This window comes from Filicampus tigris, chromosome 9, assembly GCF_054856515.1.
Source record: "Filicampus tigris isolate MCC_2025a chromosome 9, RoL_Ftig_1.0, whole genome shotgun sequence".
Taxonomy (NCBI): domain Eukaryota; kingdom Metazoa; phylum Chordata; class Actinopteri; order Syngnathiformes; family Syngnathidae; genus Filicampus; species Filicampus tigris.
In genome coordinates, this window is record NC_141225.1 from 8696872 (window position 1) to 8724850 (window position 27979).

General features: G+C 39.5%; 1 protein-coding gene and 1 long non-coding RNA gene across 4 annotated transcripts in view; one reads left to right on the forward strand and one right to left on the reverse strand.

Moving 5' to 3' along the window:
* LOC147141824 (A-type voltage-gated potassium channel KCND3-like) overlaps nucleotides 1–27979 on the reverse strand; it is a 74073-nt gene that overhangs the window by 15010 nt on the left and 31084 nt on the right. The window lies entirely within an intron of this gene.
* On the forward strand, nucleotides 12618–27956 carry LOC147141825 (uncharacterized). Of its 3 annotated transcripts, none has more exons than XR_015088169.1 (6): nucleotides 12618–12670; nucleotides 13852–14102; nucleotides 24125–24194; nucleotides 24480–24607; nucleotides 26667–26841; nucleotides 26989–27956. It is a non-coding gene; the product is annotated as an uncharacterized LOC147141825 (long non-coding RNA). The 3 variants fall into 3 exon arrangements; XR_015088170.1 differs by having other exon boundaries at nucleotides 12623–12670; nucleotides 13921–14102; nucleotides 26989–27955; XR_015088168.1 differs by lacking the exon at nucleotides 12618–12670 and having other exon boundaries at nucleotides 13062–14102; nucleotides 26989–27951.

Below are 27979 nucleotides of genomic sequence, written 5' to 3' on the forward strand. Positions count from 1 at the left end.
CCCGTTTTACCGGTTTCAGGGGCAGCCATTTTGCCCTAAGCAACTGTGATGTCATTTTCAGTCGACAACAAGTGGCAAAATAGTCGCCCCCTGAGATGGCTAAAAATGGGTGGATTTTGTTGCTTAATTCATATCCCACAAACGCAGTATGAATCAGAAACGCGTGGGGCTGCATAGAACATTTTATTTTCAAGACAGTTTTTGACTTGACTTCCACTTTGATGAACCATGCAACAAAATGACTGCAATAATGATTGTTAACAACTCAAATGTTCATATCGAAACATTGCACGCTGTGATATTGACTTTTGAGGCAGTTTACTGTCTTTATCCCTTCCCCACCTCCAACCTGACACTGTAAGACTTCTCAGCCCCAGAAGTAGGCAGGTGTCGGACTGTTTTCTGAGCCGGAAAGCTCTTGAGTCTTTGTGCGAAAAAGAGCACCATGGACTAGATTATAAGATCGACTTCCCCGTGCGCAGTCTGATGCTTCCTCCAAACTTCAGCTTCATAATAGTAAATAAGGGGTAGAGTAGGACCCTGCCTCTCGACAAGGCTCTCACACACAGGAGGTATCCAATCCCTTGTAACCAAATTATTTTGTGTCATACATAATACATTGTGTTTTGCGGAGGATAGGTACCAAGCCCGTAAATATTTATAACTACATCAACTGAATAGCCATTGTGCTGCTCCTTCCAGTGTGGACAGTATAAGACAGACAGACGTATACAGTTCCTTGAAAAAGTATTCGCATCCCTTGACATTTTTTGTGTTTTGTTGCCTCACAGCCTGGAATTAAAATGGATTGTTGGAGGGTTTGCATCATTTAATTTACAGAACATGGCCACAACTTTGAAGACGTGATATATTCTTTATTGTGGAGCAAACAACAAATAAATAAATAAAATAAGAATAAGTATTCACCCCCGCAAATGTCAGTACTTTGCAGAGCCAGTACTTTGTAGAGCCACCTTTTGCGGCAATTACAGCTGCAAGTCGTTTTTGAGAAGCCTCTATGAGTTTATCGCATCTTGCCACTGGGATTTTTGCCCATTCTTCAAGGAAAAACTGCTCCAGCTCCTCTAGGTTTGATGATTTTCACTGGTGAACAGCATTCTTTAAGTCTGACCACAGATTCTCAATTGGATTGAGGTCTGGACATTGACTAGGGCAGTCCAAAACATTTATATGTTTCCCCTTAAGCCACTCAAGTGTTGCTTTAGCAGTATGCTTGGGATCATTGTCCTGCTGGAATGTGAACCTCCGTCCTAGTCTCAAAACAGTGACGGACTGATACAGGTTTTGCTCAAGAATATCCCTGTAATTAGCACCATCCATCTTTCCCTTAACTCGGTCCACTTTCCCAGTCCCTGCTGCTGAAAAACATCCCCACAGCATGATGCTGCCACCACCATGTTTCACTGTGGGGATGGTATTCTTGAGTTGATGAGATGTGTTGGGTGTGCACCAGACATAGCATTTTCCTTAATGGCCAAAATGTTCAATTTTAGTCTCATCTGACCAGAGCACCTTCCTTCTTACATTTTGAGAGTCTCCCACATACCTTTGTGCAAAGTCAAAACGTGCCTTCTTATTTTAGCTGAAAATAAAGGCTTTCTTCTGGCCTTCTATAATGCCCAGCTCTGTGGAGTGTACGGCTGATTGTGGTCTTACCGACACATGCTCCAGCCTGTGCTGTGGAACTCTGGAGCTCCTTCAGGGTTACCTGGGATGCCTCTTTCATTAATGCCCTCCTTGCCCGGTCTGTGAATTTTGGTGGGCGGCCCTCTCTTGGCAGGTTTGTTATGGTGCCATGTTGTTTGCATTTGATGATGATGGCTTTGATGGTGCTCCATGGGGATCATCAAAGATTCTGATATTTTTTATAACCCAACCCAGACTTGTACTTCTCAAAAACTTTATCTCTGACTTGTTTGGGGAGTTCTTTGGTCTTCATAGTAGTGTTTGGTTAGCAGTGCCTCTTTATTAGGTGTTGCAGCCTCTGGGGCCTTTCAGAAGAGGTGTCTATATACTGACAGATCATGTGACACTTAAGATTGCACACGAGTGGACTTTGTTTCACTATTTACGTGACTTCTGCAGGTAATTGGTTGAACCAGAGCATTTCAGGGGCTCCACAACAAAGGGGGTGAATACATGTGCAAATAGCAATTTTCTGTTTTTTTTTATTTTTTAAATTTCTTTATGTAAATATTTCTCCTTTCACTTCAAAACTTAAGACTATTTTGTGCAGATCCATCGCATAAAATTCTGATTTAAATATCATTTAAATTCGAGGTTGGAATGTAACATAATTAGGTAAAAGGCCAAGGGGGGTAAATACTTTTTCAAGGCACTGTATATAGTGTGACCTAAACTTACGAACCTTATTCCTTTTGTGGCCCCGTTCGTAACTTGAAATGTTCATGAGGTACATTTTCCCATTGAAAGAAACGGAAATGTAATATATATATATATATATATATATTCCAATTTTATTTGGCGTGTTGAAAATAAATAAGTGAAAATATGAAAATATACTTCACTATGAAGAAATAACATGCTAAACAAACAAGTGCTTATTGTGCTATAACTTTAAGTGAGGAGGGGAGAAGGACAACAGCTCCTCCATTGAAAAAGGGTCTCTTCCCCAAATAGCATAACAGTCTTATGTAGGTGATTTTCTTGTCTATTCTCTAATTGTGTTTTCTTTAAACATAAAATGATCCCAGGAAACTTGTCTTTTTTGCCAGGTTAATGACGTTAAGGAAGCCGCCGTTAGAATTGTGATTGGAAGAATCGGTTTGCAGGCGATACATTGTATGTTGTTTTGTTTTAAAGAGACTCTCCAATACAATAAATAGTGTACGTATCATGCATACAGTCAAACAATTTTTTAGGCATCTGCTGTGAGAATTGTGATTGGAAGCAGCGTGTGTTTAAGTGAAACTTCCCTCTGCACACACAACAGCTTGCTGCCGCGGAGGAGACATTGAGTTTTATGTGGTGTTTTGGTGCATTTACAGCCAAATGTAACCTTGAAATCATTCCGAGGTCTAATTAAGGGTTTAAAAAAAAACTTTGGCAATGAATTACACACAGAGCCATGGGTGGTTAAATACCACGAGAAGCACTGCACTGATCCGTCCGCTCATCCATTCCGAGACGATTCACAAAACGAAACGTGTATCTAACTAGAGTGTTTCAAGTGTAACTTCAAAAGTTCGTAAAAAAGGGTCATTCGTATCTAGAGGTTCCACTGTACTGTTCATTTCATTCAGAGACTAATATTAGTTATTTCTTCGCAGAGGATAAAGAAAATGACAGTACTGTTACTGTATATTGTCTGTATACATGTGTTACGGTAAAGTTTGTGTTCAAGCCATTGTATAAATTGTTATAGCACTGCAACATAGATGCCATTTCATGTTCGCATTAGCATTAAGCTACTGAAAGCACAGACTTATAGTATATATGATGGACTAACAACTTCTAAATATCTACTACAGTGGACCTCCACATAGCCGCGGTTCGGCACGCACGGATTCGCATCCTCAGTAACGATGAAGAAAAATTGTGGCCCCCTCCATTAATTATTTTGCACATCACTGTCATAGGTGATGCAAGACTGATGCAACAAAAGCATGGCAGTGTGGCAAACTGATTGTCAACTAAAGAATGTATAACCTTATCTTGAAAAGTATTGAGAATGTGAAAAACAAAAAGATGTAATCTTAATGTGGGGGGAAAAAAATGATGTAAATGTGCTTCATCCTTTTTAATCTCTTTTTTTGTCTTTGTCAGAAACACCGAAGGAACTGCATGCTCTGAACAGATGACGTGATGAAAATTACATCAAATCAAATGAGAAGAAGAGGCAGCGTGAAATCAAAGAAATCAATCCATCCATGCGATCTGCGTTCTTCTTCCGAGAGACGGATGGAAGGCAGCGGCAAAGTCACACTTTGTTACAACGGCGATGAAGATCATCAACTATCGCTGTCGCAAGGGCAACCAAAGGACGGTGAAATGTTTGTGTTAGCGTTGCCTTGACACGTGTAAGGAGCTCACGCTGTAATTTGTGACTTTTATTTATTTCAGCAAGATTGATGACTAGAACGCCAGAATGTGAAAATCAGCTGTAAACACATAAAGGAGCAGAGTTGCTGGACCCGCAAGTCATCAATCACTGATACACACACACACCAGTTTACCTCTTAAACTTTACATCAACAACATATTAATTTTTCTCAGGAATACCTTTAATACCAGATGGGGTGTTAGAATTAACCCTGAGATGCATGAGTGACAGGACCTGATAGTTTTCTGTAAGTGGGTCTAAAATGACCCATATCGGAGCATTTTCATTTTTGATTTGGTTCACACAAATCTGTTTTTATTAGGGCACAACCGATAAATCAACTGGCCGATATAAGCCCTTTTAGAATTGACTTTTTTCTTTTTCTTTTGGTAAATTTAACACATCAACAGATTACCTTACACAAAATAATGACATTCAAACTTTAATTCAAAGCAAAACCAAAAATTGGCAATTTTGCCAATTTTCCTCTCTTATAAAGTTAAACAAATACTAAAGGACAAAGTAGTCACATGTTCTGCCTGTAATTCATATCTTTATCGCTGTATGCGGTAAGGGACCAAAAAAGAACATTTCATTCATTATATATTTTTTCAAATAACGGGCTGATTATCAGAATGGTTATCAGAATTTTACTCTGCCAAATATTGGAACTTGCAAACACTTGCAGAATATAAGACATATTCTCCTGGGTGCTTAAGTCAAAAAGGTACGCTGCTGTGCACTTTTTGACTTAATTGATAGCCATGATGAAAAAAATGCACTATGTTGCTTGGCAACCTGGTCAACTCTCAATTTGCACCGTCTCTGAAGCTTTTCGTTACGAGCACGGTATAAGTAAATTGATTTGATTGGATTTATCAAAAAGTAAATGCAAAAACACACGATCCTTCAAATTAGCCTGTAGATGAGCCACCCAAACATTACTGGCGATAACTTCCGGGTCCACGACGCAATCAATCAAAGTGTGCCATATTTTCCTACTGGAATTCTCACGTCTCATGGAAACTCCACAATGCGAAAATCTGTGCCACTCTCAGTCTTCACCGACTCACGCCTCTTTGACGGGTGCGCACATATTTCGAGGTTACGCATGGTGGGTGTGTCAGAAGCCTAGACTAGAAATTAAAGTGGGCAAGAAAAGTGCTTAACAAATTGACTAAGTGCCAAGGGGAGAATATGCCCCTACATGCGTTAGCGCGCTTCTAGTTACACAGACAGACAATGCACTCACAGGCATGCATTCTTTATCCTCTGCGAAAAACAATTTAGTTGTGATGGTCTTCTTCATGTTATGCCATCAAATCCAAGCATATTCATATCCATGTTTGTAGTCTAATGGCTCCTGGCGGCCAAAGATGTGTAGACTAGAGGAGGCCAGTTAAATTTAACATGAAATCATGATGCAAAAACTGTGTTATTATAACCATTATGTCATTATGTTATTACTGTATCTTTTTATGAAGTACAGTACTGTAGAGTGTATTTGATTAAAGTACATGTTACAACTTTTTTGTTAGTGTCATGGTGGACGGGGCTGGAATGGATTAATGGCAATTCCATTCATCTTAATGGCGAAAGATGATATGTGATGAGTGAAAGGTCATAGTAGCCAAATGGCTAGTAGGAAAGTAGCAATTGATCATTTTACAGTGTGCGAAGCAGCGTGATAAACACCAGTGTCCTCACACTTCTGGTGCATTGTTTTTTAATCAAACCATCTATAAGCCATTTAATTGTAAGGGTTATTTTGGAAGATGGGTGATCTTGAAGTGTTAGGTGATGACAGATTGGGGTATATTTAGATTTTAAACTAGTAATGTCCATTACTCACAATTTTTTACTATAGTGAGTGTTCACTGTAGTTGCCAGGTAAGCTAACAGTTATTCTTGCTTCTACAACAACCCTTTCTTCTTTCAGGCAGGACAGAGGCAAGTTTCGATTTCCATTCTATGGTTATCATCACATTTCTGCCTTTTTGCCATCACTGATACCCTTCTATAAATTAAAAAGGCAAAGAAAAAGCCAACCACACTTCCTTCAAAGGGTTTTTCAGTTGACCAAGTGTAAATGTGAGAAGCCACGTGACAGTAGAGGTGATAAATGGACTTGCTGTACTTGGCAGCTTGTAGACTGGATGAATATTAAGCAGCACAATGTGTACGCTTTGGGAAAAGTTTGGCTCAAATAAGAAGAGACTAAGACAAATGTCTTAATTCTCGGCACAGACTGTTGTTCAGTTGTTGCTCTCTCCATCAGTCACGTGGCCTCATTGACTGTTTTAAATGAAGTGTGCGCAGCTCGGGTGGAGGAGGTGATGTTAAAGCCCTCAGCTTGGCATCCAAACACGATTTGTGATGGATGGCGTTCGCTTCTGCAGCGGCTTTAATATCCCCGGTGTAAAAACAGACCGCTTTGTTTCTTTACCTCCCCTTTAATACCAGCCCATTCGCTCCTTTCAGTGCCGGGAAGAATATCAATACGGCAGGTGGTGTGCGGTGCCACCTTGACCCCGCCCATATTTGATTGATGGTCAAGCATGCCATTACTCATGCTCATTTTTGTTGAGGTGTAATTATGTTTTATAACAGATCAGAGTAATGAACAGGCTGTGCTGTATGCAAGGCTCTTTTATAAGAATTTAGTAGGAAGTTATATATATATTTTTTCTAATTGCATCAGTCCATAAACTTCTCTGCAAAAAATGCATGAAAACGTTATTTTGCATAATGTCACACTTTACTTTAGTGAATACAGTACATTGTGCCATAAATTGTAAATACTTAATATTAAATACTCTAATGATGTTCATACAAATATACATATAAAGACACATATCGCTGGCGTCGGTTCAAAACCTTGTACCTCCAAAATAGTCACTTTTCAGGAGGCCCCAAAATTGGTAAGTGTGTTCAATCATTGCATCATGAAAGACAGCAAGCCATTTTCAAGACTTTAGATTGGTCAATAATGTGTAAAAATACGGTAACACGCATGTGTGGACTGACCAGTAATATAGATTTTTTAAGTCCAAGGCACACCGGTGCACTAATCATGGTGTCTAATCAGCATCTTGATATGGCACACCTGTGAGGTGGGATGGAATGTCGCAGCGAAGGAGAAGTGCTCACTATCACGGATTTAGACAGGATTGTGAACAATATTACAGATAAATGGTGATTTTGTCCATTTGAGTCCAAAAATGGGAGCCAAAACAAAAGTGTTGCAGCCCATTGGATTAAGAAAAACGTGATAATTAAACTACGTCTGACGGCGATAAATCTCGCTATTTAAGTTTGACGTTTTTGGCTAAAAAGACTGCTTGCTTCCTGGTCTAAGAAACATTCGCAGTCAGATATTTGTTACTATGTTAGACGTGCTACCTGCAACATAGCCCCCAATCTCATGTAGCAATGTTGGCACACAACTTTGGTACTTATCGACGTACCTTTCCCCATTGGCGATTTTTACAGGACAACCAGAATGTTCCCAAACAAGATACCGCAGTGTACGGGGGACCTTTGAGCTCTGGCTTGTTTGCGTATGAAATAATGCCACTTATCATGCATTTATGATTTATCATGGCTTCTGGCGTACTGGCTTCTCTTTTGTTCCGCCACTCTCCTCTCCCGCATGCAACCATCAATAGCGCCCATGCATATATTAATAACTGAGCAGAAACGGTACGCAAGGTGGACCGAACCGAACATGCCATACCGAAACGTATGAATACACCCACGTATACCGTTACACTCCTACTATTTGAGCACGTACAGTACATATAATTAAACCCAATTAAATCTGAAGCCACTATTAATAACAATAATAACAAAAAACAACAACATTACAGACAAAAATTGAAATATAGTTGAATTCAATACATTTTTCCCTCAATATGATAATTGGTCATTGAGCTATTCTGTCGTTCAGATATGAGGATGTGTTCAAATGTCACTGTTAAACAATAAAACATTAATGGATTGGATTTCCAGAACGTATGATATAATACTTTAGAGCTAAATAGAAATGTGTCCCTAGCATTTCTTCTGCTGAGACTACCGGTAATGATCATAAATGACTGCCCTTTTGCTTGCTTTGTTGGCGGCTCGTCGGTAAAGTGGACTGACATTCTCCAAACTGCCCAATAGGCTTTTTTTTCACTAGCCTTAAACCAATATGGATGCTTCCTTCAAAGAAAAGATGAAAGAAGCCAAGTTCATGTTCAATTACCTAACTGCGTCTTTCATGTGTTTACTTTATCGTTCAGTGCGAGCTGATTAAAAGGATTTGTCGGAATCTGTTTTGTCACATTGACGTCACAATAATTCCAACATCTTATCAAGCGCTGCTCTGACAAATCTTTTTTTGTCTGGAGCTTCAAATGTGTTGCGCCAGATGGGCATTAGAATCATCGAGGAGCATTTGAGGAAACAGCAGTTAAGTTTATATAATGTTTTCATTAGTTCTTCATCAGTTCTTCAATTGCTTGCTTCATTTCCATGCAGGACCCCCTTATAATAAAGCTAGTGCCAATAAAACTCACGGTTAAACGGTTAATCTCCCTGTGCAATTTGGTAATAAAGCAGCAATAAGGCGATTGCTGCTTTGGTCCAGGGCTCCCCCTTAAGGCCTAAATAGGCCAAACCGATGTCGGAGGTCGCGAAGCGTCGTGGCCTCTGAATGCGCTGATTGGTGTAGCGGCCACCGTCATAGTGTCGTAATTCATCGGTAAGTGTCTGGGGGGCGTGTACGCATGTTGAATCGGCTCGCCAGTCGTGACATTTGGTCACTCTGATTGGCTGTTAGCGAGCAAATCAGCGCTCGGAGCACCAACGGGAAGTGACAAATGCGGATAAACAGTGAGCACACCTTCGCTGCCTTAATCTTCTTACAAGTAGAAGAGCGAGGGTTGACAATGTAAGTATTTCACAATACCGTGTCAAAAACATGAGAATTTACTTCGCGTGGGAGTTCATCGTGAGCGAAGAATATAGCCGAATGCATAAAATTGACAACTGGTTTTGCCAATACTTACATACATAATTACTTGGTAGTGTATGGGTTGTGTCAGTTAGATTTCTGTGAGCTGCCTGACAATATCATGAAATGTGCAGTCACAAATTGTACTTTGCAAAATAACTTTAGAGCAGTGTTTGGAATGTTACTTCATAAAAATATTTAGTTCTAGATACTAGGAATGTCACAATATTGGCAATATCAAAATTACCACAATGTATCATTGACGTCATGTCACGATATTAATAGCAGCAAATCTGTTTAGAAGCCCACGTTGTTTTTCATTTGTGCAGTTACAGTTAGTGTTGTGGTATTAGTGCAGTTTAATTTAATGCATGACTGGCCAAGCCTATTTCTTTGTATGGTGACATCCCTACTATTTACTCATTACTTGCTCAAAAAAGTAACCAAGTTAGTCATTGAATTATTTTATAAAAAAAAAAAAAAAAGTAGTTACCACGTAAAGTAGCTATTTTCACTACTCAAAAAATTGCTTATTATCAAATAATTTGGATTTTTTACCCCCCTAGCAGTTTCCAAAAGACATTTGAAATGAGTAGAATGGCCAGGTAATTGCACGTAAACTTCAGTATTTATTGCACTTAAACTGATAACGGGAGGTTTTCATCATTTAGATCAACATTCTTTGCCTTTCATTATTTTGTTAAATATGAACATTGGCCACTTTGAACTACAGTACACTAACATTCGGTGACACTTTCTGTATCATTCAACTTCAACCACCTAAAAATCTTTTACATGTTGAACCAGAATGTTCATTAGATGAAACTATTAACCCCATTTGGAACCCATTTGGCAGTCTGCTCTTTGAAAACTTTACTTGCCAACTCGCTAACCACACGGCGTGCCCTGTGGAAGTGAAAGCAAATTCCTGTTAAATACATCGTGTCGTTCACTTGTGAAAAGCACATTGGAGCACAGGAGCAACAAGACATTGAAAGTGGAAACTGTACCAAGGCTTTTTTCGCAGAGGCGGCAAGGCCAATCTATGGCCTGCCTTTATTTAATATGACCATTTGTTCATTTTATCACATATATTTTCACACCCCTTATTCATTGCACTGGGTGGTGCCGATCAGACCACATCAAAGTAATGGGTATTTAATTTTTTAACACGGTTGCCCTGTTTGTTGCAAATGCCCTCTGAGAGTTGCACCCTACACTCCACAAGTTGTTCTACTTTTTTATAGTTTAAAACATGAGCACAATGACAATACATTAAGCCTTTCGACCGATGGCAATTTGAGGCAGAACCTTCATTCTGTCATCACCACCCTCCTCATGAGAAGTGAGAATTAGTGTTGCATAACAGCGGACAGATTTATCGAACTGAGCAGTTAACATTTTGATGTGTGTGGAACAAGTCGAGATGATGAAATATTCGGTAAATTTGGAGCAATGATTTGCAAGGTCAAAGCGAGCTTTTGAACCTGAAACCGATGTATTTGATTGGTTGATGACTCAGACTTACTGTTACGAGCCACAAAAGAAAATGGTTCCAACAGTCTTCCCCTGTTATTCAAGGGGGAAAGAAATCAAGACTTGTTGCAAAGAGTGAAATCCACAAGAAATTGACTCCTCCTAAAATGTGTAATTGTCACCGTATTTGTGGAGGAGGAGCCAAACGCAGGGACATGTTCAAAACAAAATGTGTTTCATTTCCAATTAGAACAAAAGAAAAAGGCAAACAAGGTACTGGATATAATCAAAAATGCTCAAATATTGAGGATCAAAAGGAACTAAACAAACACTATGAATTGACTTGACATGACATGACATGACATGACATGACATGACATGACATGACATGACTCGACTCGACTCGACTCGACTCGACTCGACTCGACTCGACTCGACTCGACTCGACTCGACTCGACTCGATTCGACTCGACTCGACTGGATAACTGACAATTGACAATGAACCGACAAGGACTGAACGAAAGAAGGGAACTAAATACAGACAAATTGACGAGACAATGAGGAACACCTGGACAAGACACAAAGTGTTGGAGGGAGCTGATTGGCTAACACTTGGGACTGGGATGACAAGCACAGGTGGACTCAATGACCTAACGAGAAACAGACGCGAGGAGCACAAGGAAAACCTGGAACTAAATTCTAAACCAAAACCAACCAAGAGAGATCATGAGAGTAATTGCCTATACATGCCACAAGATGGCATCAAATCACCGCTGGTTGTCAAAATGAAGCTCTTCAATGCACTTTAGCATAGTTCCTCAGCACCAAGATGCCACAAGGTAGTGCCAAAGCACTGCCTTTGTCTAAATAAAGCTCCTCAACTCACTTAGATATAATTCCCCTGCACCAGGATGCCACAAAATGGTGGCAAAGCATAACATTTGTCTAAGTGAAGCTTCTCGATGCACTTCAACAAAGTTCCCTGGCACTAAGACTCCACAATATGGAGGCAAAGCACTACTTTGTCAAAATGAAACCCCACCACTCCAATATAGTTCCCCTGCAACATGATGCCACGCGGTGGTGGCAAAGCACTACATTTGACTAAACGAAGCTCCTCAACTCACTTCAACATAGTTCCTCTGCACCAAGATGCCACAAGTACGCTGTACAACACGGACAAGTACTTTTGAAGTTTGAGTCCTCATATTTTTTCTCTGTTATGGCAATTCTTAGAGAGAAGTGAACTTTTAACTGTGAGCTGGTAAAAGACGGACAGGACAGTAAGACATAAAGTAAGCGTTGGTGTGATCGATGGGTCCATATAAAATGGCAGCTAACCTTTACACAGCGACGCCTCTTGAGTGAAGACGAACGGATGGTTCATTAACCACAAACTTGTGAGACTTTCCAAAATTCAAAACAACAACTTTGAGCTCCCCAAAGACAGGCGAGTATCATATTTTCGGTAGTAAGGTGTTTGTGCCGCTCCCACGTGGCAAGAGAATCACTCAAATATGATCATATACATGATGATATCCCTCAGGAGGAGATGATTTTTGCAGGGAAAACTAAAAGAAAATAGAGAGTCAGGAGTTTTTTTTATCCTCCTCAGATGCTTTGCAGCATGACAGCATATGAATGTGCTGAGTGGTTTATTACTTTATAGTGACGCCTGTGGATACTTTTAACTCTCCAAGCAGATGTCTGAACACACGCAGTCTTCAAAATATGTGATTCTGTCCGTAGCTGAGGATGCTAAGGGACCATCTCAACAAATCCAAGTGCTTGGAGCAAAAAGAAAATGCTTAATCCTTCCATTATTGGGATGAAAAAATAATTGGAAGATGACAGGAGATGAATAACATATGTATTGAAATAAGGAGACGTGGAGATGGCACCGTCAACAGAGACGAGGGGGCCTACGTGCTCCCACACACCTGGGACACCATCCTCCAACGGCGGCGGGGGGTTTGGAGCGCATCCTTGATCGGGTCGGGGAGCCTTATTTTGAAGGTTCCCCCGACCCGATTGGCTGTTTTTAGACATGTCACAAGGAAGCAGTGACAGCGCCGAAGAAGGCTGCAGTGACAGAGAAAACTGTCAGCGAGGTAAGAGAGATTTCTCTTCACTTGAATAAGAAGATCATTGTCGGAAAAAAGAAACCTCAAACCTACTTAACGGATAAGATGAACATCATTGCACTTTGTCAACTTTACTGCACTGCCGAATTCAGTGATTTAAACATGATAAACATCGCCGTTTAAAAGCACTGAAATTAGGTCAGAAAAAGTCTCATTTTCACCTCAAAATAACAGCTTCAAATTCGCATGGATGGTGGTAAATCACCTACTGTCCTTTAGTGGTCTCTTAACATTGGTGGACAGGACAGGCGAGTGCTAGCATTGTCTGTTAATTCACCAGAGTGGCTTATCCATACATTGCAGTTGGGGGGGGTCCAGGAGACGAAAAGGAAATTATTCCTGACTGTCCACGAGCCTCCTATCATCATTCAATTATAATGGACTTACTGAATCAGAATTCAGAAAAAAATTGTAAAAATGAAACAAAAAAGCTAATATATTCTTACAAAGGAAGGAGTAGATGAATGTCAGGCTGGATTTCTTCACGCCACATTACATGCTCGACGTGCACTTTGATGACACTGTCACAGAAGTAATGATAGTATCTTTATGCAAGATGGTGCATGATGGGCTCTAATGCCTAGCTGAACTCACATTATGCAAGGTGGACCTATCAAAGGAAAAAAACAAAAGCGTGGCTATAATGTGTGCATGTAGATCGTCGTACTTTGATGTCACCGTCACGAAAACAACCTTTAGTTAAGATCGCGCATGATCTCCCACTACGCTTTGCTGACATCCTGTTACGGAAGGCGGAACGAGCGAAAGAGAAGACAAGTCAGGATCGCACCAGCAACATGTAGATCGCTGTACATTGAGGACACAGTCACAATAATAAGTATCTTTAAAACAGTGCATGGTTATGCTGCTTGTTGTTGTGCCCTGTTGAACTCCAGAAAAAAGAAAATGAAGTATTGACATACTGAGGCACAAAGCTGGTGTCACATTGAACTGTGGAAGCAATGGTAAATGAAAGTAAGAAAGTGTCACAATCATTCTAAATGTTGATTGTTACCACTCTGGAAATGCAACTGCACAAGTTGAATCTCTTTGACTGTACTAAAAATGTATTGCTGTTCCACTAAATCCCCCACTGGGCTACCCCTCGCCGATGGTCTATCCCTGCTTACGTCCCACCCTCCAATCAGCTGTCTCCGCCGGAGCACCCGAGATGAGACCAGAAATGAACAAGGCTTTCTTTGGGATCTTTTAAAAAGCTTTCTAAGTAGGTTAGAGGAGAAAGTAGGCTGCCGCAGGAGGCTCAGGAGGCCCAAGGAGCTCCTGTTGCATCGCTGGAGAGAAGTGGCATCCCACTTGATGGGTCCGCATGAGGAGAGAGCAGCTGGATGCGACACTGGCCTCAAATGTTTCTTGGAAGACATGCTTGGTTGAGTGTGGGGTGAGTGTCAGTTTTTTGTTTAACAAACCGCAGAAAAACACTTGCACTGTGTGGTCATGGTGCAAGAATGGAATGGAATTTTGTGAAAAAGTCGATAAAGGATTGATTTGACATTTTACCGTGGTCATCCTGTGTTGGATATTCACATTAAACTGAACTTAATTAGCTTTTGGGCTCACATGTACCCTAGAGCAGCACACAACGACCCCGGAGTGAACGTGATTGTGTCTGCTGTAATCCAGTCAATGAGGTCATTGGTAGATCGCGCAAATTATGAAATTACAGTCGATCAGCAATTTTGCATGAAGTGCAAAATATTGACCATTTTCAATCCAGTCAATCAGATTGGTGTAAAGTCTGATATATATAAAGCTTCAAACAAATATATAAAATTGGATTTTATTGTGGGGAATCAACACCAAGTGGGACACAATCACAATAGAGTTAATAGAATCGAGTAATAGAACAAAATTATGAAAAGCCTTTTATCTGTTTGGAGGTTGACGTGACTGCAGAGTTTGATGTGCTTACCTGGGAGAGTACTCAATTTTCCACCATTAATGAATGCAAAAAACTCAACAATTCCTATGCCTTATTTCATGGAGTATATTGGCTTACGAAAGATTTCCATTCTTATGGCCTTGAAGTAACCTGAATTTGTATGTTAGCGTAGGATACTCATATACGTACAGTACGCATACTATATTACCATATCACGCTCCAATATACGTCGATATTCGTAACAGTATTTTCCCGTAAATTGAGCAACCCCTGTACATGTAGCTGGTATTAATAAAACATCATTTATTGTTTGAATACGTTGCAGGGAGTATGTTATTTCCTAGCATTGTCCTCATTGTCATTTTATCCTTTTAGGTATGGATGTGTATCTCTCCACAAAAGACGATTTGATAATATTCCATTCCAAGATACCATTCAAGGATGTAAGATTTTGAAATGTGACGATTCTATTCTGTTTCATTCAGTGGCATTAAGATTAAATTCTATATGGTACGGCTGTGATATGAATCAAGAATACAACCATTTTAAAATGTAACTAATCGATTTGGTTGTCAAATCAAAACTGCTTTTTTGATTTGAATGGTGTTTTTATGCCCCTACTTTTAGGTCATCAATGACACACACACATTAAAAAATGATAAATATAAAATAAAAATACAGACTTGGAGGTGAGCTGCTTTCACTCAAATTTTTGGATTGTTCAATTTTTGGAATATTGGATTTCTTCTCTATTTGGAGTTGTGTTGTGACGGCGATGACCTAACCCAAATTTCCTTCTCGGCATGTGGTCTAGGTTGTCACTAACCTATGCTAACGCAGTGCTACAGTAATAAATACAGTAAATATTTCTTCAAATAACATTTCTTGTCCATAAGTATAGAACAATCCAATAGAAAAACAAATGAACATACTTCAGTAACTGAGCATTTCTTGTGCCGCATAAGCACATATTCCTATGCCGTTGCATAAAGTAGTGATTTTGAGACGGTTCGAACCTTGCAACGTCATAAATCGGGCTCATCACAAACAAAATGTGAATCAACACCACATGCGCTGGTTGCAACCAAGTAGTGCACTTCATCAAATTTTTGCAATCAATCCATTGACTGATTGACTATTCCACCCATCCCTAAAAGCTGTACTACAATCATATAATTTAAGCCCCTGATTAAATTCAAATAAGCTGCCTCGAGTATTTCCTCAGCCAGAATTGGACAACCAATAAAACGTAATGTTTTAACGTTGCTAACACGGAGCCATAAAAAGAGAGTCCTAATTATTGTTTTTGCTTATGTGCACTTCAATCAATCACATTTTATTTATATAGCACTTTTCATACATAAAAATGCAACTCAAAGTGCTTTAAAACATTCAAAGCAAAACATAGAATTATCTTCAATCAAAAGAAAAGATAAATTATTTAAAAGTTGTTGAAAGCCAAACTAAAAAGGTGTGTCTTGAGCTTCCTCTTAAAAATATCAACAGTCTCTGCAGACCTGACATCCTCTGGCAGGCTATTCCAAAGGTGAGGACCAAAATGGCTGAATGCAGCCTCGCCATGCATTTTGGTCCTCACCCTTGGAATAAATAAAAGGCCGGCGCCAGAGGACCTCAGGATCCGCGAGGGCTGGTATGATAAAAGCAAATCAGATAAATAAGATGGCCCAAGACCATTAACACATTTATAAACTAATAAAAGTACTTTAAAATCGATCCTGAAACACACAGGGAGCCAATGCAGCAATTTCAAAACTGGCGTAATGTGCTCCCGCCCTCTGGTTCTCGTCAGCACCCGAGCGGCTGAATTCTGCAGTAGTTGCAGTGGTGAAATGCTCTTTTTCGGGAGGCCAGAGAGCAGGGCATTACAGTAATCTAAACGACAGGAAATAAAGGCATGCATCAGCACTTCCGTGTTAGCCTGAGAGAGAAACGGGCGGACTCTGGCGATATTCTTAAGGTGATAAAAACCAATCTTGGTTACATTTTTAATATGAGGAATAAAACTGAGCTCAGAGTCAAAAATGACGCCAAGGTTCTTCACACAGTGTGAGGGATTAAAAATGTGTAGTTTTGGTAAAAGCTTCTCTCTCTGACCTTCGGGACCGATAACTAAGACCTCAGTCTTGTCCTCATTGAGCTGTAGGAAATTATCTGCCATCCATGACTTGATATCTAAAATGCAATTTAAAAGGGTATCAATGGGTCCTGTGTCATCAGGAGACACGGCAATATACAGCTGCGTGTCATCAGCATAGCTGTGAAAGCTGATGCCGTGTCCCCTGATGACATCCCCGAGGGGAAGCATATAAAGATTAAAAAGTAAGGGGCCTAAAATCGAACCTTGAGGAACCCCACATTTAATTTCATGAGTTTTAGAGGAACAAGTATCCATACTTACAAAGAAATATCGGTCTGTGAGATAGGAATAAAACCAGTCAAAAACAGTACCAGAGATGCCCACTAGATTTTTAAGTCTATTTAATAAAATTTGGTGATCTACTGTATCAAAAGCAGCGCTTAGATCCAGTAGCACCAAGACTGTGAGTTTTCTCACGTCTGCAGTGCACCTAATATCATTTAAGATCCTTAAAAGAGCAGTCTCCGTACTGTGGTTCATCCTAAAACCAGATTGATATTTCTCCAAAATATTATTTGTATTTAAAAAATGATTCAACTGGATGAAAACCAGTTTTTCTAAAATCTTACTTAAAAACGGTAAGTTGGATACGGGTCTGTAGTTATTAAAAACGCTCGGGTCAGAACCGCTCTTCTTCAGAAGGGGCTTCACCACCGCCGTTTTAAAGGCAGCTGGGAAGACGCCTGTCTGAAGAGAGCAATTGACTATATTTAAAATTTGTTCTTCAAAAAATCCATAAAATGTCTTAAAAAGAAATGTGGGAATTGGATCCAAAAGGCAGGTTGTTGGGTTTACCTGGGAGAAAACTCGAACAAGTGTCCTTGCATCAACCAGGGCAAAACTTTCCAGTGTTTCCTCATGTAAATATGATTGTCCGGGTTTATTAAAACTTGTGTTTTGACGGGCTAAAAGACTGGATCTTATGTCATCGATTTTACTTCTGAAGTGGTCTGCAAAGTCCTCACAGAGAGCATCTGTTGGTCTCTGTGGGGACTTATTAAAATCAGAACTAGTTAAAAGTTCAAAGGTGGAGAAGAGAACCCTGGGGTTGTTTTTATTGACTGTAATGAGGTTTGAGAAATAGGAAGATCTTGCCAGTTTTACTGTTTTATTGTAAGATTTCAGTTGTTCGCATAAAATTTCATAGTGTACTGTAAGTTTACTTTTTCTCCACCTCCTCTCTGCACTCCTGCATTTTCTCTTTGATATTTTGATAGCATTGTTTCTCCACGGGGGTACAGTCTTTGTTTTTGTTGTTTTAATTAAAAGTGGAGCTACTGAATCTAATGATGATTTAAGATGTAGGTTAAAATTGTCAACAATAAGATCACAGGGTGCAGGTAAAATGTCAGCAGGAGTGTTTTTTAAGATCTCGATAAAATTTGCTGCCACCTCAGAAGATAGGTAGCGTTTCTTCACTGTTCTGACCGGGACTGCTAGATGGTTAAAACTGGCGATGTTAAAATAGACACAGTAGTGGTCTGACACTGCCAAGTCAACAACAGAGGACACACCAGCAGACAAGCCATAGGTTATAACCAAATCCAGGGTGTGTCCTCTGTTGTGAGTTGGCTGCAAGACGTGCTGTTTAAAATCCAAGCAGTTTAAAAGGTTTGAAAAATCTCTGGATAGTGGGTCCGAGATGTTGTCCATGTGTATATTAAAATCGCCAGTTATTAATATTCTGTTATAACTGGAATATAAAATGGATAAGAATTCTGAAAATTCTGTAATAAAAGAAGTGGAATGATGGGGAGGTCTATAGACGGTAATGCAGAGAATAGGGGGACTGCTAAAAACAAAGGCATGGTGTTCAAACGATAAATAGCTGCTAAAAATGATCTCCTTTGATAAAAGAGTATTAATAAAAATTGATGCAGTCCCGCCTCCTCTTTTGCCATCCCTTGTAGAAAATAAAAAGTTAAAATTCGGTGGGCAAGCCTCGTTGAGAGCAACTGGAGCATCTGTACCAAGCCATGTCTCAGACAAAAGTATACCATGTAAATTATTGTCTAAAATCAGGTCGTTTATGATAAAAGTTTTGTTTAAAAGGGAGCGCACGTTCAGCACGGCCAGATTAATTATTGTGCTGGACGTGCGCTCATGGTGGTACGAATGAGCAGTATTAACATATACTAGATTACCACTGTTAAAACCACGTTGCTTGTGTGTGCAAGGGAAGCGTCTGCCGGTGATGGTTTCAATGGGAAAATTGTCCGATAGTGGTAATGATAATGAGGGCCTGCAGGGGGAGCTAGTGAGGGTGGTGGTACTGTGAGCAGCTGGTATTGGCCTGTAAGTGATGGTAGTGACATTGTCATTGCAGCGTTTATGAGTAGAAGAAGAAATATGATATCCACTTCAATGTGCCATAAAAACTAGAGTGCCATACAAATGTAAAAGTCCCTGCGAGAGAGAAGTTGTTACTTCCCACTCAAACATTAAACCTCCTTATGATTTAAAACTGTTATTTTATTTTGATGATAGCACGAGTAAAACGGAGGTGTCGCCAGCTCTGTCGTTCCACTTCATTGTCTACAAACTCAGTGCAAACTACAAACTCAGTGGAAACGACTTATCACGAGAACTGCTGCTATCGCTTTAAAAAGGCAGCCAAGCACCCAAGCAAAACAAAAAGACGGTCCCTTTAATGGGATATCTTAATTAAAGCCTTGAGACAAACATGGAATCTAATTAAATGATAACAGTCATTTTTTTTGTTTTGTTTTTATGAGACTACAGCGCTAATGAGAGAACTACATGTACACAACGGAAGCACAGGATCTTAACAGTGCAAGCAATGAGCTGTTTTTTTTTTTAAAAAAAGACGCTACAGTAAGTAGTTCCACAGGAAGTCTTAAATTATTTTATTGCCGTATAAACACAACAGGAGTCTCCCTTTAATCAAATGTAAAATATCAATGAGGTTTGTTGTACCAGGAGCCAAAGATGCAATAAGACACTGCACCAAACAAAATACAAAAGTACAGTAGTAAATATACAGCGCAACTCCACAGTACATGAGAAGTACAGTCCAAACATTTTCAGCCCAGGTGTAGAAAAGCTACACAGTATCTCTCTTTCACTTTTAGGAGGGTCACGGGTTTTTGTATAATATCAAAAAAAATGTTAAGAGAAGAATATACACAATACATACTAAAACAACATCATGTCATCAAATGAGTGTCCCCCCCCCCCCCCACACCTTTTTAAAGAGGTTGTTAGTTGGAATAAATTTTTGAAAAATTATTTTGCACTTGAATGACTTGAGAATTTTAACTGAAATTGTCCATGGGCATGAATGTGACAACAATAGTTATCAATTATGACAGTTAAACATGTTCAAATGCAACAAAACATTGTCTCCACAGTTCAAGGTTTTATGACACTGACACTGTGAATTTAGTGTGAGTGTAATTTTTGTAATAAATTAAATTGTATGTAATTAACCCAAATTGGATACAATCTCACTTGTTTCTTTGTTGTTTTTGTTCCTGTCCTTGCTTAATAACGCTGCATGCTATACCCACACACATCTATGGAGCTCATTCGCAAGAGTAATTCCACCCCCCACCCACTCTCCACACACACACCCTTTCCCTGATCTTCCTAATTAAGGTATTCAAGCTACAAGTGCTTTGTTTTCCATGTGTCGCTTCAGTAAATTTAGCCCTCCAGCATGTGGGTCTCCCGTCATTTTTTTGGGGAAGGTCATGGGGGATTCTGTAAATATGGTAAACACTTGAAATGACGCAGTTTTATCTGCATTATCAAAGGTATTGAGAGGAATGAGAATTACGCTAAGAAAGTTGGCCTTGAACTATTCATCTGTGTTTGCTTTATATTGGCTGTTGTTTTTAATATTCTTTAGCCGTCTTTATTAACTGCCTGCAACACTGAAGAGTCTTTTTTAAAAAACCTTTTTCATGTGGGTTCCTTGCAGTAACATTGTACTCACAGGCATAGTCTGCCCTCTAGTGGTTTAACACATGTAATACCATGCATTAGGCCACAGGACGCCCATTTCACTGATGAGGAAAAAGTAGTGGAAAGCAGTTTTGTTTTGTAAAAATGCTTCCTAGTCCTTGTTCAAACCGAAATAAAGTACCCATTACAATACATGAATGTTTTATTCTTCCTTCTTCCTCTCCTCAGAGGGGATCGTTTCACAACCTCCTAATCCTACTTGTTCCAAAAATACAAATAGGAATGTAACACTTAACTCACAAGAACTTCTCTGTAAAACTGTCTCTGTATTCAAAGCTACTTTATTACTTCTTAGTCAGCCTGACTAAGTCCTGATTTTCTCTTTGGTGCATACTGCTGTACATATCGAGTCAATGCAGTTTGGGTCGCGTTTCCGTCTCTCGTCATCAAAACGGGCGTCCGTCAATAATGGAATGTACATACACACACATATATTGGACATACATTCTGTGATTCTGTACATTAGAGATTTGTCCCTCGTCTGATGATGTTGCTATATTAGTAGACTGTATCCATGTGCTTGAGACAGCTCAGTCTCATCCCATTAGTGGAGAAACACCTCATCCGTGTAAACATGTTTTTGCCCATGCATGTTTACAGCACAGATCATTATTTCTGATAGATGGATCCAAAAAAAAAGAGACTCAGCCAGGCATGAGAAACCTGTCTGAAAGAAGTAATGCGTCAGTGGATGGGAGAGGTTTTATAATAAGAAAAGCACAGATGAAAAAAATTCCGCTGACCCTTCGCTGTTGGATGAGGTCAGCCAGCAGACATTTCAGATCCACTTTGCCAAAATTAACTAGTAGAATATGAAGAGTTTTAAGTTGAGCTGTACATTCAAGTCATCCAGAGACAGTTTCCATCTGTTTGAGTCGGTCTCGGCAGGCACTCGACCTTTACACCGACAACAATCCTCCCGCTTTTTCCCTCAGCAAACATCTGCTCAGCCGCGATAGGTTTTGAAATATTAGAGAAGCCTCCCTGAGCGACCCGCCACTTGTAGAATAAATTACATAGGACTTTTTCCCTCGGGAGCGATTGTGAGGGGAATCTGCACCGCAGGAAAACGCTTTATTTCCCCGTGTTATTTACACACCCATTGATTACCTCGCTTTTATTTGTTCTCTCTACATCATGCTGACTGTGATCTCTCAAGGCAAGTTGGAATGAATGAGCACGCGTTTGGAGGTGTGCTGCTACTGAGCTCCCTGTGATTTTAGCCGTTAATGCTATCATATTTCAAAAGCATTCATGTCACACCTTAAGATCTAAAGCATGGAATCATTCAACCTCTGACAGTATCAATATTGAACTTGGGCTGCAGGTTCATTAATCTTTAAATACCTTATCCAGTGAGCTCACTCAAAGGATTACTGGAAGTTTTTGTTAGTTCAAACACAATTGAAAAACGCCTTTAGCGACCATGCTGCCAATTTTCCAGGACAATTAAGGTGAGCGTTTTAATCAATTTTGCTGGTCCGTCATTCGCCATCCTTCAGCGGCCTGGGTACCCGGCCGCTACTCATTGGTCACCCCGTCATTTTTTGTGACAAACCTAATTATCGACAGTCCGTCCGTCAGTTCGTCCCCCCACCCCTCAAAAAAAACACGTCAGCAAGACAGGCGTCCGTCAATGACGGACTTATGGACCGTCACTTGCGTTAGTGACGATTAGACTGACGGATGAAAATGTACTTCTGTCAGTGTTTAGTCCATCATTTTTCAAAAGTGTCCCGTCATGCATCAATCGTAGGCAGAACGGGCGTCCGTCACTGACGGACTGGCGGACTGGTCCATCAGTCTGACGGAATGCCCACCAGTGCTTAAGCGGTGTACAAACATACAGACATTAGGGTCGAATTTTAGCATTTGTGAAATCCTGTCCAGGAGTAAACCAACACTGATGAAAAGATACCTGCTAGGGAAGGTATTGGAAGTCAGTCATCCATCCAATCTCTATGGTGCTTGTCTTCATTAGGGTTTGCCTAGACCAGCAGACTTTGGATACGAGAAGTGGCAAATAGTGAAAAACTGTAAGTAATTGTTGCCACCCAAAAAAAGGTTGGGATTTCCATACACTTTAAACTATAAATATATCACAAACCTTGATTCAAAAACACTTTAACGTAATTTCAAACAAATATTTCTTAAAACATTACCCTTGGAACCCCCGGGTGAGAAACACTGTTTTAGGGCATAATCCAATAATTTAGGATAGGGTTCTCCCCCCAAAAATAAAGCACATTTGGCGATTTAATGAATGGTGACCCGTGAATATCCACGGGATTACTGTACTAATCTCTGTTTGTAGAATTTTAAATGTGAAATAATGTACCTGATCAGTCCTGTGTGTTGGCTCTTAATTGTGTGTTCTTTGCAACAAAGCAAATGTGAAACCATTTCCCGTGAAGTTGCACTCTGCTAAGCCGCAACAGCAGCGGGAGGATAATCGCCAACTGCATAATGGTTCAGATCTAATGCTTCACCACGTTTCTTCACTCTGCCTTCTCCCTACTCTAAAAGATCTCCTAGAATGCACCAAATTAGTGCAAATACGTTTCGTTTTTATGCACATAGCAACTGTCAGGTAGTAATGATGTCTTCTTTTAGCGTCTGCACCACAACTGACAAATGCACCTGTCGCTAGTGGAAAACAAAGCAGGTTCAAAAAGCATTCAATAAAACTCATTAGACCTGGTTCTCCACTTAAATAACTCGGTCAACCTTTGGCATTCACCTATAGAACTGCCACCCTGCAATTTTCACATCACCTTTGTTTTGCTGTGTTTGGTCGTCATCACCGTTGGACTGAAAAGAGACGTTTGTTTACCGCAATCATGACAGAGTACACAAATTACTTTCAGCCACTTTAGCGCACCTCGTTCTCTACTGGTTTGTCCTAGAGAAAAAAAAAAAACGTCTCTAGTGGCTACAGAGGACACAAGTTGAATAAGTTATTCTTTTGCAGCGCACAAGCAGCAAAAATCAATGTCAGGACACAATGTACAGAGGAGGTAGAAGTCACTGTGGATTCTTCTTGCGTTCACTTTTTCTTCACTTGCTTACCTCTGCTTCACCCTTTCTTGTTGTTCAAAAGAAGAACTTTGTGGGTGTTATTTTTTTTTTACTATCTAGACCTTGTGCTGGCCTGAGGTAAATCTAACTTTAAGGAGTCAAATTTAAGATTTTCAAAGGCCACTTTCATCAAATTGAAGGGCTGGATAATAATATCTTGGTATAATGTTTTTGACTTTTTTTTTTTTTTAACTACACCCTAATTCTCTCAGTATGATTACGAGGTGAAAACTCATGTAAAAATCACATTTACCATAGCTCATGCCAGTTAATATTACTTCTCTGACTTATTTTCCAGATAAATGGACATTAGCTTCTGAATTACACTGTTTACTTACGACGTTTCGTGTTTGCGACGCAACCTTAAGGTAAGGACTTGTTCTTTTGTTGTTCTTAATTTTCTTTTCATTATTTCATATCTTCTGTAAATAGATGTGTTAGCTTCTGAATGGCATCTTTTGATTTACCTCTCCCACTTTATGGATGGCTAAGATGTATTAGCTGGCTAAATACATTAGCATTAATCAATTGTTGGATAAACAGATGTGTTCGATTTCCAATTACTGAACTACTGGCTAACGTTATTAATGTTTATTAGTTTTGCGACTTCATTGAACCCAACACACTAATTTGAACTTTTCAAATCCATCCAGTTCACCTATGTGAAGATGTTTACAGAATCCGCCAAAACAACTCAGTTAAAGATGAAAAACGATGCCTACGCCCCCTCCCGTCCTGGTGTATCTGTTGATACATTGCTGCATTAAATGGAGCCAGTAAGGTACAGTAATGCCCGTGCATGAGAGCAAGGAATGCTGGTTTGCATGCATGTCTGCTTTTGACATGTTTATGCCCTCTCAATTAATTTCTATCCTTATATTTCAACGTTTCCAAGTTTGAATATTTTCCAACATTCCCCATGTTCACTTCCTACGGGAATTCACCAGAAACCTAACCCTAACCAACACAAATTTTCCTGGAAATCGTTCCACTCCTTTGTAACCCTACATGTGCATACTGTAATTGTAAATGCTTCACATTTGTGCATAAATATTCATAATGCATACTGTAGCTATTATGTTAAGCATTCGTGGTGGTCAAAACAAGATGTCTTGCATTACTTTTTACACAAAGTCTTGCTCAATTCTCAGGTGAGCTCAAAGGTGACAACTTGACAGCATTTTGGGCACCTGGACTCAATTTACTCATTTAGTTTTTTTGTTTTTTTTTTTTAATGGGAGGAAATTGTGTGTCTACTCAGGCTTCGGGGTTCAACATAGCTGCCGAGAAATGTTTTAATTGTCTTTGAGGCCTTCGGTCAAGGCAGCACTTGTATTCTACACAGGTTTTGCAGAAATGGTGGCATTGTGCGCTGCATGTACTGTATGTGACGAGGCGCAGCAATCAAGTCTCAGCAGTCAAGGACGATTGCGCTTTGTACTTGGCCACATTCAACTCTTGGTGTTCATGTACGTCTCTGAGAGAGCGCTGATCGCTGAATCTACTAAGTCATCTGGCTCAGCCTCAGTGTGGAGCCATGATAGCATATGAATGGCTAAAGCAACGTGAACAGATGGCCTTTTTTGGCGGAAGCTCTTTAGGCAATGCCACCGAGGCTCCCGGTTTTATGTTTCATGATGACTGTTTTGTGCTGTCTGTGGTGTGCAACTGTTAAAATGTTGGACACATGCGGTGTCACATGCAACAAAATTATTTCTAGTTAAAGATTAGGCAGCTGAGAGTTCAAGCATTTTCACAGAAGTTCAGTGGGAATCAATTGTTTTTTATATGTATAAACTCACTCAGGGAATTCATTGGAATACTACTACTTTGAAAATTAAGATTGTAATCCTAGAAGAAGTTTAGTAACATTAGGCGTGTTCCGACTCAGGTTGAAAGTTTGGTTGCGTTACCGCCAAAGGAATCTTATCATAAACCAAGGCACCCCTCTAATTATCATAATGAACTTTTCATTCGTTGTATTCAAACACATTTGGCTTTCTTAGAAATCACAATCTTGCACTACCTTCTAATGAGACACAGGCCATCCATTTTGACTTACAGAAGTAACCAGCTACAATAAAAAGAATGAACTTCTACAAAGTTCTATTGACAAATATATCAAAATCAAGAAGGTATTTTTTACTATATAGTTAATAATTTACATGCATGTTGCTTATGACAAAATAAAATATCTATACTTTAGCCAGTACAGTTTGTATAAATAACAAGAAGAATTTGGTTTGCAACCGTCCAACTGTCCTAGCATATGACGTTTTGACGTTACAAACGGCACACAATGAACTACGTAGTTTGTGCAGTGTAGTCAACCAGTCGGCGCGACAACTTTACCACTAGGCTATGATGTTATAGGTTGAAGTCAAAGAATCGCCAAGCACATGTTTTGGCATCAATAATACAATACAACTATCCATCCATTATCTATACCTATAAAACTGCTCTAAGGTAGGAAAAACTCTCACAAGATGGTATTGATGAAAACGTGTTTTTGCCTCATAATTTGGTTTCCACTTGAGTTTTCTGTTTCATGTATACTAAAACAGCTACAATAATTAGCTGGTAATTAAAATTCCATGTCTTGTTTTCATCTTTACAGTACTTTAAAGTATAGATGTGTGTCATAATATGGGCCACTTGGCCATTCACAGTTGCGTTTGCTGTGACGTCACGTGGTCACATGGGCTAAATGCTCATCGGGTTCATTAGCACTGTATTTAACAGATGTTGTCTCAGGCAGGTGTAGGCAGCTAGAATGACGAGCTGCAAGTTTATGCCAACTTATTTCCATGACTTTTCTGTTCACTCTGCTTGAGTTACAGATCATATTAAATCCAGTGTGAACTTGTAGGAGCGCTTTACCACACACAAACCTGGCAATGATTTTTTGGTGTGTCTTGGTAGTTGCCCGACTGACTCCATTCAGTCTAATGAGCATCATTTGTCAGCTGCTTGAAAAGTGTCCTTCCTCCAATCTGGAAGGCCTCACCAATTTATGTGAGTATTGAGTTACACAAACCTCTAGGGTTTTCTCATTTGGCCATGTAGGCCTACAGGAAATGGACTTCAATATGTAATCTTAATTGCTTTGTGTCCCTATTCTTCTGTCTGTTTTGCTGCCATGTGATTTTGAGGTGACCCCAGGATTCCGCAAGACCTCTCAACATCAGAACAGTCATCAGCTGATTAAAGCTTGTCCATGGTGAAACGTTTGGCCAATCTGACAGTTGTTAAAACGTCAAAATGAAAACAATGTTCATGCACGAAGAGATGCTACACTACCCAGACCAGGTGGTGGGATTTTGTCAAATATCTGTAATGTTAGATAAATAATGTTTAGCATTGCCACTCCCACCTGGATGAAAAACTATGGAACTGAATGCCAGAATTAAATGTTTGTATGTGTAGGTACTGAAAATGATTCCCCAACTTTCAGGGAAATTGTTAACATCTTTATGATAATAAAGCATTTATTTTTACCACAAATATTATTACTATGGGTTCTGATGCAATGTTAATTTGAAATTAATTAAAGTTTTAGTCATAAATTAGTCATCTGATTGTATTTTAGTTTTAGTCCAATTTTAGTCGATGAAAATAAAGGGCAGTTTAGTTGGCTAATTTAATCATTTATTTGATTTTTTTTTCTTTCAGCATACATCTATTTGCAACAGTAGTTTAACACGCAAGACACACATTTAACACAACTGTCATTATTAAACTTTGTTTCAATGAAAAATGTGTTTAAAAAGAAAAAAAAGTGTTAATCTAAATACTATCATTTTTACTTTTGTTATTCTAACGCACTATTGGGTGTTGAACATTTAGCACGTTCATAAATGCTACTTTAACACCAGGTAATGTGGATGTTAAAATTGACACCCTATGGTGTTGAATTAACATCAGCAGATTTGCATTGCCCCTGCTAATGCTAGACTTGAATCCTCATGTCAGTCGTCAATGAAATCACAAAACACCCTCCAATAACAGTGCAAGTTGTTTGCTTTCTGCTTTTAGATGATGAAATGAAGTGGTGGTCAATCAATAACCGCATGAAAAGGAATTATTAGTAATCAATCAATTCAAATAGACATCATAATGTCGCAATCACATTGGCAATTTGCAATTTTCAAAT